The sequence below is a fragment of the Balaenoptera ricei genome, chromosome 5, assembly GCF_028023285.1.
Source record: "Balaenoptera ricei isolate mBalRic1 chromosome 5, mBalRic1.hap2, whole genome shotgun sequence".
Taxonomy (NCBI): Eukaryota; Metazoa; Chordata; class Mammalia; order Artiodactyla; family Balaenopteridae; genus Balaenoptera; species Balaenoptera ricei.
The window spans coordinates 73,074,109-73,087,073 of record NC_082643.1 but is presented as its reverse complement, the minus strand read 5'-3'; the positions used below and the strand labels follow the sequence as shown (position 1 = coordinate 73,087,073).

At 33.5% G+C, this 12,965-nt stretch overlaps 1 protein-coding gene across 1 annotated transcript in view; it reads right to left on the bottom strand.

The window, feature by feature from the left end:
- Window positions 1-12,965, bottom strand: part of GABRG1 (gamma-aminobutyric acid type A receptor subunit gamma1) — a 63,141-nt gene that overhangs the window by 18,300 nt on the left and 31,876 nt on the right. The window lies entirely within an intron of this gene.

Genomic DNA, 12,965 nt, shown 5'->3' with positions numbered 1-12,965 from the left:
GCCATTATCTTAACCTTTTTTTTTTCATTGTTTACATGAGTCATGTAAACTAAAATCCAAGATTCCTCGTAATTACTGCTGTCCAGTGTGGCTTTACATATTTTTTTGTAAATTGTATTCAAGATTTTATAATAGGTAGGATATAGTTATTAAACATAAAGGCCAATCATTTTCATGTTAACAATTATATTAAATTTTGTGGTATTTACAAATGCTTAAGTCACACAAAAAGTCACAAGCTACAAAATCGAAACGCAAACACTCGCCAAATTATCTAAAAACCCTTATCTTGTCCTTTGTCCAAAAAATTAATTTCAATTATTTAGATCCACAGTTTTCAAATATTTTAAAGCAATCATACACACACACATACACAGACACACACACAGACACACACACACACACACACACACACACACACCATATTAAGCACTTATAATATGCCAAGTATTCCGTTGAGTTTTGCAAGTGTCATGTCATTAAATCCTTACTACAGCCCTGTGAATAATTACTACTATAATCTTTATTTTTAAGGAACATTTATTAATAGAGACATAAAATAATTCTCCCCACATCAAAGAGCAGATGATATGAAAACTGAGACACTGTAGGTTGAATCCCAAATCCACATACCTAACAACCGCATATAATGGTGGTCACAGTGAGGCCTGATGATGCCATAATTAGAGCAAAGGCTCTGCCCATAATCATCAAGTGACTGTAAGTAGGAAATTGCATGGTTATGAGAGAATTCTTAGGAGTAGGTGATTAGGTATAATCTACCTTTATATCCTGACAGAGTATCTACCATATTATAAGCATTAAAATTTATTTGATAAAATTAATGAATAAGAATACATATTCGATGCTACTGAGAAAAGAAAGTGATTATATGTATGTGTGTGTAACTTTGATATTAAAAGAGGAGGAAGAGAGTAAATTGAAAGATACAAAGTTTTATATGAGTCACTTGAGATGGGAGAGACTGGTTACTCACTCTTGATGTAATACTAGCTCTTGTCCAATTTACCTGGAGAGAAATATTTATAAAACATGGAATTATAATTGGGAGCTTGACTAATGAATGAAAAAAATGTTTAAATGGTAGGGAGAATAATAAGTAAACAGATTAGGAGTCAATTTGTCAATAGAAAAGTTGGATCAAATCCTAATTTCCAGGCAGGATATTTATAATTACAATTTACTTGACTAGAATACAGAGAGTAAAGTGAGTGGAAAACCTCCTTTTATCTATTTTGGTGGGTTTCTTTAATTGAATAAATTTGACATGTAACTTTGTGTAAGTTTAAGGTTACTTTAGTACATTTATATATTGTTATATGATTACCGTTATAGTGATATTTATCAAAGTATCTAATTATAGTATGATATTATTGTCTATATTCATTATACTGTACATTAGATTTCTATGGATTAGTTAATACTCCTTATAAGTTTATACCTTTAAACACCATTATTTTATCTATTTCATATGAACACTATTGCAATTTGGGAAAGCCACATACATATTTATAATTATTTAAAATCCAACACAGGCCTAGACATTATGTAATTGAGTATGAAATGTATGTTCTATAAAGGGACTAATATGCATAGATAAAGTATTATGGATAATTTGTCCCATATAATAATGTAATTAGTGATCATTCATATATTTAACATCTACAGTGTGTAGTTCATTGTTTTGCATAGATGTGAAGACATGAGGTCCCTGTACACAAAAACATTGCATCGTGACCCCCTCTTCACATAGTCTTGGTTGCCATTTAAACAACATTCTATACCAGAATTACACTGTACTTTTTTTTTTTTAAACATCTTTATTGAAGTATAATTGCTTCACAATGGTGTGTTAGCTTCTGCTTTATAACAAGGTGAATCAGTTATACATATACATATGTTCCCATATCTCTTCCCTCTTGCATCTCCCTCCCTCCCACCCTCCCCATCCCACCCCTCTAGGTGGTCACAAAGCACCGAGCTGGTCTCCCTGTGCTATGCAGCTGCTTCCCACTAGCTATCTATTTTACATTTGGTAGTGTATATATGTCCATGACACTCTCTCACCCTGTCACATCTCACCCCTCCCCCTCCCCATATCCTCAAGTCCATTCTCTAGTAGGTCTGTGTCTTTATTCCCGTCTTGCCACTAGGTTCTTCATGGCCTTTTTTTTTTTCCCCTTAGATTCCATATATATGTGTTAGCATACTGTATTTGTTTTTCTCTTTCTGACTTACTTCACTCTGTATGACAGACTCTAACTCCATCCACCTCATTACAAATACCTCCATTTCATTTCTTTTTATGGCTGAGTAATATTCCATTGTATATATGTGCCACATCTTCTTTATCCATTCATCTGTCGATGGACATTTAGGTTGCTTCCATGTCCTGGCTATTGTAAATAGAGCTGCAATGAACATTTTGGTACATGACTCTTTTTGAACTATGGTTTTCTCAGGGTATATGCCCAGTAGTGGGATTGCTGGGTTGTATGGTAGTTCTATTTGTAGTTTTTTAAGGAACCTCCATACTGTTCTCCATAGTGGCTGTATCAATTTACACTCCCACCAACATACACTGTACTTTTGTATGGGATTGAACAGCAGAAACTGCTTAAGATAAAGGAAGAAGCTAACATACCCACCAGGTTTATGGCTTGGCAAAGATCCAACATTGGTTGGTAGAGGAAACCTCAAGCTACTTAGTAGGTTTACTTGGCTTCAGTATTCCTGACTAACAGGGCATTAAAGATTGCACTTGAGAACTAACTTATATAGGGCTGGGATATAGCAAGCATCTGTGAATCCTGCTTAGCAGCTGGCAGGATCTTCTTTAGCGCACCTGTTTATAAATGTGCTAATCACTGTTGGAAGAGTTATAACTTCCAAAGGGCCAAATTCTTCCAAGCAGAGATTTTTGGGAAAATGTGAAGTTTTTTTCTGCTCACAAGTCCCTCAATCTATGTTCAAGGAGAGAAAGATACAGAGCCTGTCTTGATTATCCACGCTTCCTAAACTTTTTGCAAAGGCTAATACTTCCAAGCTCTTTTAAATTACTAATCCTTACTAAATGCCTCATTGAGATGAAAAGTTATTAAAGTCTGTGCCATTTTATACATAATTGAAAAATCCTATTTTGTTTGCTCATTTGTATTAGTGTAATTTCGAGAAAATAATCAAACTGTGTTCTTGTACTTCATGTTCCTATTTAGAGGTTATAATTACCTGCATAATAAATAAGCAAAAGAAACATGAAAAGGAACTTCCATTCACTGAGAACAAGTAGAATAGCTTCTAGGATAAACATTTTGAGATGAGGAACAGTGCATTTAACATTTGAGATCCAACGTACACTATGAAACTTTGCCTCCTTGCAAGTTAGCCCAGAAAATAGCATTAGTGAATAAAGGTGAAGAAGTGAGCCATCTTGATTTCTAACTCAATCAGTCAAACCATAACTGATGAAAGTTCATGTAGTGCATTCTTCTACTTCACTGTCAGATTTGCAATTATGTGCTGTGTCTAACATTTAAAAGCACTGGTTAATTTAATACTTTTTTTTTAGTAATGGAATTAGCATCACTCAAAATACAGACCTAAATAATTAATTTAGGTGCATAATTACATCATGAAGTTGGGTTGATCCTGATCTGATCTTAGCACCTTGGCATTAATCTCTCCCTAAAGTATCTATTCACACGGCCAAAATATGATGGGCCAATGGTTAGCAATAAACCAGATACTAAGGCTATAAACATGTAGAGAAAAGGTACAAGTGTAGTTAATCCCCAGCACAAATAGCTTTAGTGATAAAACTTCATAGGATTCTGCCCCACTTTGCTCAATTATTGTAAAAGCACCAACTTCTTGATACTATCACAAGATAAGTAAAATAACTTGGTGTTATTCTATTTTTTCAAGTGAAAAAGAAATAAGGAAGGAGGTTATGTCAGGTACTTAAATCATTGAAATCAGTCAGCAGTACATTGAGAGATATTACAAAAGCAGACATAAATCCTGAGTTCAGTTATCAACCCTTTGGGTTCTATTTTTATGTCTCTAAATTTAGATTTCCAAAGGTACATAACACCATGTGCATTCATCACTTAATTTTTTAACAAATATTTTTCAGTGTTCGAGTTACTTCTGTATTGTTCTCAGTTTACAAAGATGAACATGAAGACTTCCTGTTATGAATATATAAATAATAAAATTGGAAATTAATAATGCTTAGGGGAGATAGAGTTAAACAGAAATAGAAACAATAAAGATCATTTTCAGCTATGGGAAATTAAGAAAGACTTCATGACAGAAGTTGTATTTAACCTGAACTGACTTTCAAACACAGCTGAATACTAAAATTAAAGAGAGATCTTTATCTCTAAAATGTAAGTTAATTTTGTGGTCCACTCTTTGTTACAAGTTCAAATCCTAACACAAAAATAGAATCAGAGGATTTTCTGACATATCAGTATGCTACTAGGATGGCATTTTTCACACTATTATTGGAAGTGCTGGCTTCCGACGTTTACTTCGGTAGGTTAGATCAAGTTGTGCATATCACAAAGCTGAGTGCTCTACCCAGATAAGCCAAAGCCTGTGGCAGGATTTGCACAATTTCCATTATAGAGATTTGTCATGATTTCCATTATAGCAAGATGTTAAAAGTGGAGACATTTAACAAGTTTTCTCTACTTCAGATTTTAATTAAACTGCAGGGTAACTGATGTGAGTTCAAATTCATTGCCAATCTAAAACCTAAAACTTTAGTACATTATTTAAAGCCTTTGGGCTGAAACAAATATAAAAATAACACAACTGAGTAGGAGGTAGGGCATTGTCTTTAATTGTATACATAATTGTAAATACTTTTCAGGTAAACAATGACTAATACTTATACATCAGAAGTGTGTTGTAGTTAGTGTGTGTAGTGAGACGTTATGATGTAATCTAAAGAATTACTGGTTGGGTGGAGTCAGGAAATCATGTCAGAGTCCCAGTTATGTGACTTCTTAGAGTAGGGTGCTGACCAAGTCCTTTACTCTCTCTCACTGGAAAAATCAGGGCACTACGTGAAATTATCATTCTGATCTTTCCCATCTCTAAGGTTTGGTGATCTTGTTCTAAACATAAACAAGAATAAGGGCTACAATGGACATGGTGTTGTCCAGTGACCTATTCTCATAAAAATACTTCTGATCTATAGGCATCTTTGTTATTTTAATTTAATCCCACCTAATTCCTGCTAAATTTGTAGTTGAAAATGGCTCAAGCCAGTGGCTGCCAAAACTGGTTGACCAGAAGTCCCCAAAGAGCATTTTCAAAATTCTGATTCTAGGTTCCCATCCCAGATTACTGAATCAGAATCTCAAAAAGCAACACTGAAAAAGTGCATTTTTCTTAAATGCAGTTTGGGTTTCTAAAAGTTTGGAAAATTTCAACTTAAAATTCTATCACTTCCTCAAGGCATTTATATCCAATAACTAGGTTTCTGACCAAATAAAGGTAAAAGTAAAAGAAATAAAGACAGTTAGAGAGAGAGAGAAATCAACAGATGAGATTTGTACAGAATTCCTCAAACTGTACAGTATAACCTGTCATCTCTTTAAATATAATTTCTATATATAAACACTGTATGAGAACATGTGTTTATGTGTGTGTGTATTTAAGAAAACTTGAACATTCAACTAATAAATGTACCGCAACAGAATTTTAAATGTAATCTTCAAAAATGGTGAAATATTATCCCTCTGAAGTTATCTTAGGCCATGTTAATTATCACCATATGTGCTAAACTGCTTTTACTTAGATATTCATTGTTTTTCTTTTTTTTTAAAGAGTATTATTAGCAACGTATTAACGTTTGTCATTCTCCTCGTGTAAATAAATTTTCTATTAAGAAGTGAAGTAATCAAAGCAGTTGCCTAATAACTTTGAATTTATCATTGAAAGCCATTGGTAGGTACCATATAACTCATATAATTTGATTTTAAACAAAGAGGTGAAAAATGTATACTCATAAGATATAGTTATATCATCTATAACATTTGACAAATGAAATAGTGCCTTGAATCAGCTAGGCAGGAAGCAAGGCTACCTACCTTTTAATCACATGTATGATTAGGTCCTTATTCTGGCAGAACTTTCTCCCTAATCCTAGCCTGAGGCCAGAACTACCAAGCAGTACAGGCCCATTCTACAACATTCTCTATTTACCAATTCATGAAGGACTCAAAATTGTAACTAACCCGGGAGGCAGATCATTAAAGAAGAATTCAATATAGACTCCTCCAAAATCTGACCAAGATGTTAGATAATGGATTATTAGATAGATTATGGTACAAATACATCCCCTAATATCATGCAACATTTAATGATATTTTTAAAAAGTAATTAAGTGGAATAACAGTCATGATATAATAAGTAGAAAGACAATGTTATAAAAATATGTATAATATTAATAGTATAACATTTGGGAAAACTATGTACATGAAGTTATTAAAATGGTAGTTAACAATAGTGACCACTGGATAATCATAATCTAGAATATTAATTTTTTCTTTTGCCTAAATGGAATTTCTAATTTTCCAATATTTGTCATGTATTTCTTTTAAAATAAGGAAAAAATCCTATTTTAATGAAAGGTTTTTAGAAAAAAAATAGCATAGGGTCACCATTTGCAACTTAAAATATGTATGGGTTCATACACAGAATTTTTCTGGCCCTTCCTCTTCTGTATCGATCTAACTTGTTATTTTTTAGACGTCTTCCCCACTAGGTTTTATACTTCTCCAAAGGAAAGAGGCCATATATATTCTAACTAGTAGCCAATGTACCAACTTTCACAATACAAGTCTTACATAAATAAAAGACAAATAAGACCATAAAATAAAAATTTAAATGTGTTTTTTTCAACTCAAGAAATAGTAAAATTATTTTAATAATTTTTGGAGGTTCAGAGGTTATTTTAATTTCTTTATTCTAAGAGCTTTAACTTCCTATTCATGGGGCAAGTGAGCATTCTGGATCAAAGAAGCACAGAGTTGAAAATAACATTTATTTATAATTGTTAATTTTATCTCTGCTAGTGTTGAATCAAAACTTACCTAAATTCTATTTTATTTTAAAATAAAGCCTGTGAAAAGAAAGAGGTTTTAGAGTATTTAATGAAAACAATAAATCTTAACATAATATGCAAAAGAAAAGAAATTAAAACTATGGCAACAAACTTTAAAATATTGTACAAACCAAACAAATAAACTTAATGTGTTTGCTGTTTCATAATTCCTAAAAATAATATAGCTGGCAAGGAATGAATGTTTCCTGTTAATATAGTAAGAGGAAAAAACACGGTTAATTTGATATGTAGAAGCTATGCTTGAGGCTTTATTTCCTTAAATCTGGAAGCAGCAGAAACAAAAAAGAGAGAAAAGGAAGGAGAGGAATGAGAGGGAAGAGAGAGAGAGAGAGAGAAAGGCAGAGACAGAGACAAAGAGAGATGGAAAGATGAACCTATGAACATTAGCACCGATTGTATGAACCATGCTGAAGAAATGTGCTCCTTGCAAGAAATTCATGGAGAAAAAAGTTCTCTCTGAGCACCAGCTTTCTCAATATATCTAGAAAGTTTAAACCCAAGTTATATGTCTAGGGAGTTTATTATCAAAAACAAGTCTGATAAAATAAAGGAAAATAAAAAAATATTAAACTTCAGTTCTCACCTTTCTCAAATAGATTATTTAACTATACCTCACCCCCTATACACACATTTGATGCTTGGCCATTCCATTTGAATGATGGAACAAAATTTGGTTTCTGGGAAAATCTCTCATATCCCATACTGTATTTCCATACAATAACGATTAGTGTTATAGCTTTCGTAGTTCCATCTACGCTTTTAAAGAATATTTTTTCTTTTATAGGGAGCAGTTGGTTTTTCCTTTTCTGGTAAAAGGAGTCTGAAAAGGGGCATTATTGTTAAATATTTCTATACTGGACAGAAAGAAAACAACTTGTCTTTTGCTAAATTAATTTAATCCTATTTGTGTACTGCTCTCCCCAGCATTGTCATCTCCAGCAGGTAGTTACTCTGGAGTCTAGCCCAGCTTGTGCCCTGGCTCCTTTCTAAGTTGCCTTCCTCATAACCTGTGTTTTCATTCTTCAGCCCTGTCTCCATTACCAAAACCAATCGCAATTTCACGCTGGAAGAATCTATTCAGCTTCGGAAGCATATTCTAAGACCATGTGACCTCTGACCCTGGCAGTTAGGATGATATAAACTTAAGTCCTACAGACATGAAATGGAATCTTGTTCTTGAACAGTTTTTTATAGCTGTTTTTCTCTCTGGTCTGACACTTTCAAAATGCGTATATTGATAATCTCTTAAATATTGGACTATATAACGGTGTACCAGTTCCTATGAGTAAACCCATGTCCAAATTATACCTGGAATTTTCAATTATAACTGTTTTCTACTTACTCCCCTTGTGTTATATACCTATAATATCATCTTGGATTCTCTGGAGCTTTCATTGATTTTGACTTGATTCAGAGAATCACTATAACCCTTGAATGTTGTATTTGCTACCAGAGGATAAGTGCAATTGTTTAATTATCCTGAGACATCTACTTGAAAGAGTGAAAATACATAATCTCCTCAAAACCTGAAAAATTAAGAGGTTAAAATACTTTAATTCCAGTCTAATAACCTCTATTAACATTTTTTGCCTTCAGTTTTGATTGTATATTTCTGTTCTGTTTACATTTAGATAGTTTTATTTAGAGATGCATAGTTGAACAGCCTCTTTCCAAGTTAGTTTTTCAATCTTCATTAGTGCATCTGTTATTCACTTTGCACTTAAATTCCCAAAATAGAAATTATAGGAACGATCTATTTATTGGCTGATTTATTCATTCTTTCAACATGCAATTATTAAATACCTAATTTTTGACAGTGATACCAGGATTGAAGCCATTCTTCTAACCCTGGATTTAAAAAGAAAAGAAAAGAAAGACATATCCTAGTGTAGAATGATATTGCTTTAAGTCTTATCAGTAATCTACAGATACTATTCTATGTAGCCAAGCTTAAAATGAAACAACCATTTTGCACCAAACAAAATTTTGCCTCATTTGAAAAAATAAAAACATTAAACCTATGTATTAATTTTGTTCCTTATCAGTAACTTAAGTTGTATGTGTAAAGAGGGAAAAAACACTTGCTTGCTTAATTACACTCAAGTCTGCTTGCTTTATTACACTCACAGTCAAAGCAAGTTTGTTCATTTTATAATAACTGAATTCTAATTTTCCTGCATTGTTTAGTTAAAATAGTCCTCTCTGTAAACTGTTCCTTAATCCCTAGTATGACAATGCTTCTCTTTTAATAAACACTATCAAATATTCCACAGTTTTTTTTCTTATATGTGCTTTAGTATCACCAATTTTAATAGTAATTTCACTTAATTAGCTTTTTAAAAAACTATCACTGTCCAAGGTTACAAGTGTGTAATTTGCCCCACTGGGAAAACTAAATATTTAATACCATGAAACTTTTATATAGGAAGATCATCATAGAAGCCTCTTGATAGCCATTCTTGTCAAAATATTTCTGGAATACTAATTCAGTCTTGAATTCTACTTCTTCTTTAATGACCACATTTTTCTTTAATGAATTCATTCAAATTGAAAACAAAAGCCCCAAATAAAACATATACAATGCAGGAAAATTTAGACTTCCACATGCCCAAATGGGCTTATCTAAGTATTGGTTAATTAGAGACTGAATATTTTATGATTTTTTTAAAGAGCAAATTAACATTTTAGTAAGGCATTACTTTATGAAATCTTATATTTGCATAATGTTAAATCAATACACACAGGTATATAGAATGTTTTATCTTTACAAAAACCAAGAGGTTGTATACAAATTTGTTTGGGGTAGAAGTAATACTAAAACACTCTTTGAAACTTTCTCTTCCCTTGCTTTATCTTCATTTTCTTGCCAACTATCCTGTTTAATTTACTACCTCAATTTCATCTTTCAGGTCCTTAAATATATTGGGTTGGCCAAAAAGTGCCTTTGGTTTTTTAAGTAAAAATAAAAGGCACATTTTTCATTTTCACCAAGAACTTTATTGAACAACGTATTTGCCCTTTTGTTCCACTACCTTCTGCCATTTTTCAGGCAACTTCATAATTCGATCTTCCCAAAACTTTTAATCTTTTTGAGCAAAGAACTGTTCCAGGTGCCTTTTACAGTCTTACAGGGAATTGAAATTTTTTCCAGAATTTTGTAAAGACCGAAATAAATGGAAATCTGAAGGTGCAGTCTCTGGTGAATACAGCAGAAGAATCAGAACTTCCCAGCCAAACTGTAACAGTTTTTGCCTGGTCATCAAAGAAACATGTGGTCTTGTGTTATCCTGATGGAAGATTATGCATTTTCTGTTGACTAATTCTGGATGCTTTTCATCAAGTGCTGCTTTCAGTTGATCTAATTGGGAGCAGTACTTGTTGGAATTAATTGTTTGGTTTTCCAGAAGGAGCTCATACTAGAGGACTCCCTTCCAATCCCACCATATACACATCACCTTCTTTGGATGAAGACCGGCCTTTGGTGTGGTTGGTGGTGGTTCATTTCGCTTGCCCCACGATCTCTTCCGTCCCACATTATTGTACAGTATCCACTTTTCATCGCCCGCAACAATTTGTTTTTAAAACGGAATGTTTTCATTACGTTTCAATAGAGAATCACACGCGGAAATACGGTCAAGAAGGTTTTTTTACTTAACTTATGTGGAACCCAAACATCAAAGTGATTAACATAACCAAGCTGGTGCAAATGATTTTCAATGCTTGATTTGGATATTTTGAGTATGTCAGCTATCTCTCACGTGGTATAACGTTGATTGTTCTCAATGAATGTCTTGATTTGATCCCTATCAACTTCAACTGGTCTACCCGACCGTGGGGCATCGTCCAGAGAGAAATCTCCAGCACGAAACTTCGCAAACCACTTCTGACAGGTTTGATCAGTCACAGCACCTTCTCCATACACTGCACAAATCTTTTTTTACGTTTCAGTTGCGTTTTTACCTTTCTTGAAATAATAAAGCGTAATATGCTGAAAATGTTGCTTTTTTTCTTCCATCTTCAGTATTAAAATGGCTACACAAAAATTCCTCAGTTTGGTAAGTTTTTTTTTTTTTAATGCATGCTGATATGACAGTTGTCACAATACAATCTAACAAAATTGTTTCAAATTAAGTTAAAGACAACTAAGAGCTACTAGAGCCATCTTACAGGAAAAAACGAATGAACATTTTGGCCAACCCAATATATGTTCCTCAAGGTCTGATATTTGTTTCTTTTTCCTTCTTTCTTTAACACTGTTTTTCCAGTTCCTCAGAGGTTTAGCTAATCCCTGATAAATATTTGCTCCAGCCCTTCCCCCTGGAGCAGTTGGCTCCTATTTTCAGACTCTCAAATTCAACTTATCCCAAGCCAGTTCATATTCATTTGCACTAAGGCAACAAAGATGTCCATTATGGTGTGGCCAAAATGCTGTCAGTACGGTAATCAATATAGGCAGCTGTGAAAGTTAATGACAATCATGTGAACATCATATTGAGTAAGAGAAAAACTGAGCATGACTGTAATACTATAAGAATAAGCAGACACAGACAAGTATATAATAATGGTTATTCAGGCATAAAGTGGTTAAGATCAGTAATAAAGAGACAATTTGTTGTAATAATGAATAAATGAAGTTAGGGAGAAAAATCATCAAAGTGTTAGAGAATTATCTTTGCATGATGTTATGGGCTAAATGGTGTCCTCCCAAAATTCATATGTTGAAGCCCTAACCCCCAGTACCTCAGAATGTGACTGTATTTGAAGATAGGGCCTTTAAATAGATGATTAAGTTAAAATGATGATTAAGTTAAAATAGATGATTTAGATGATTAAAGTTAAATAGATGATTAAGTTAAAATGAGATCTTTAGGGTGGTCCCAAATCCAATCTGACTGCTGTCTTTATAGAAGGGAAAATTTGGTTACACAAAAAGCACCAGGGAAATACATGCACTGAAGAAAGCCCATGTGATGACACAGTGAGAAGGTGGCCATCTGCAAACCAAGGAGAAAGGCCTGAGAAGAAAGCAAAGTTGCTGACACCTTGATTTGGACTTCTGTCCTTAAAAACTGGAGACATAAATGTCTGAAATTTCTGTTGTTTGAGCCAGCAGTCTCTGGCACTTTGTTATGGCAGCCTGAGAGAGTAACACAGGTGGCCAAATCAAAGGAGATGAACATAACACATGATTGAGCTCATTGAATGGGACCAAGTAGTTTGACTCACAGAAATGGGATCATTAGGGTTTGGAACAGCACATTTTCATCCTATTTTAAATAATGTCTGTGGGTTATTAATTATGTCTTTCAAATGGTAATGAAAACTATTCTGTGTATAAGAGGTAAAGCATAGTTACAAACTTTTCCATTTTCCATCCTAAATGACCTTTCCTTGACATTTTCTCATATTCTCTCTTGCTCATATTTCTCTTTTACTCTCTTTCTTCCCTCTCTACCACCAAACTCTTATCTCATTCTCTTCTAAGTCAAATTTCTCAAAATAGTAGTTCATAAAATTAACCTGCATTCCCACTTACTCACCATCACCTTGAAATCCACACATGATTGCATGTCTATCACTGCAGAACCCTTATTTCTAGCTCTGTGACAAGAAGTTGGATAGGAGATCGATTTTGAGGATGGAGGAGAGACATACGATTCAGCTGTTATTCTTTTCTTTCTTTCACTTTTCCACTGAATTTCATCTAGCAGAGATAACCAGTACCATATAACCAACACCAGTGGGCCCAATTTATTCCATTTATCACTGGATTCTGATGTATGTTGACAACTGATTATTAGTT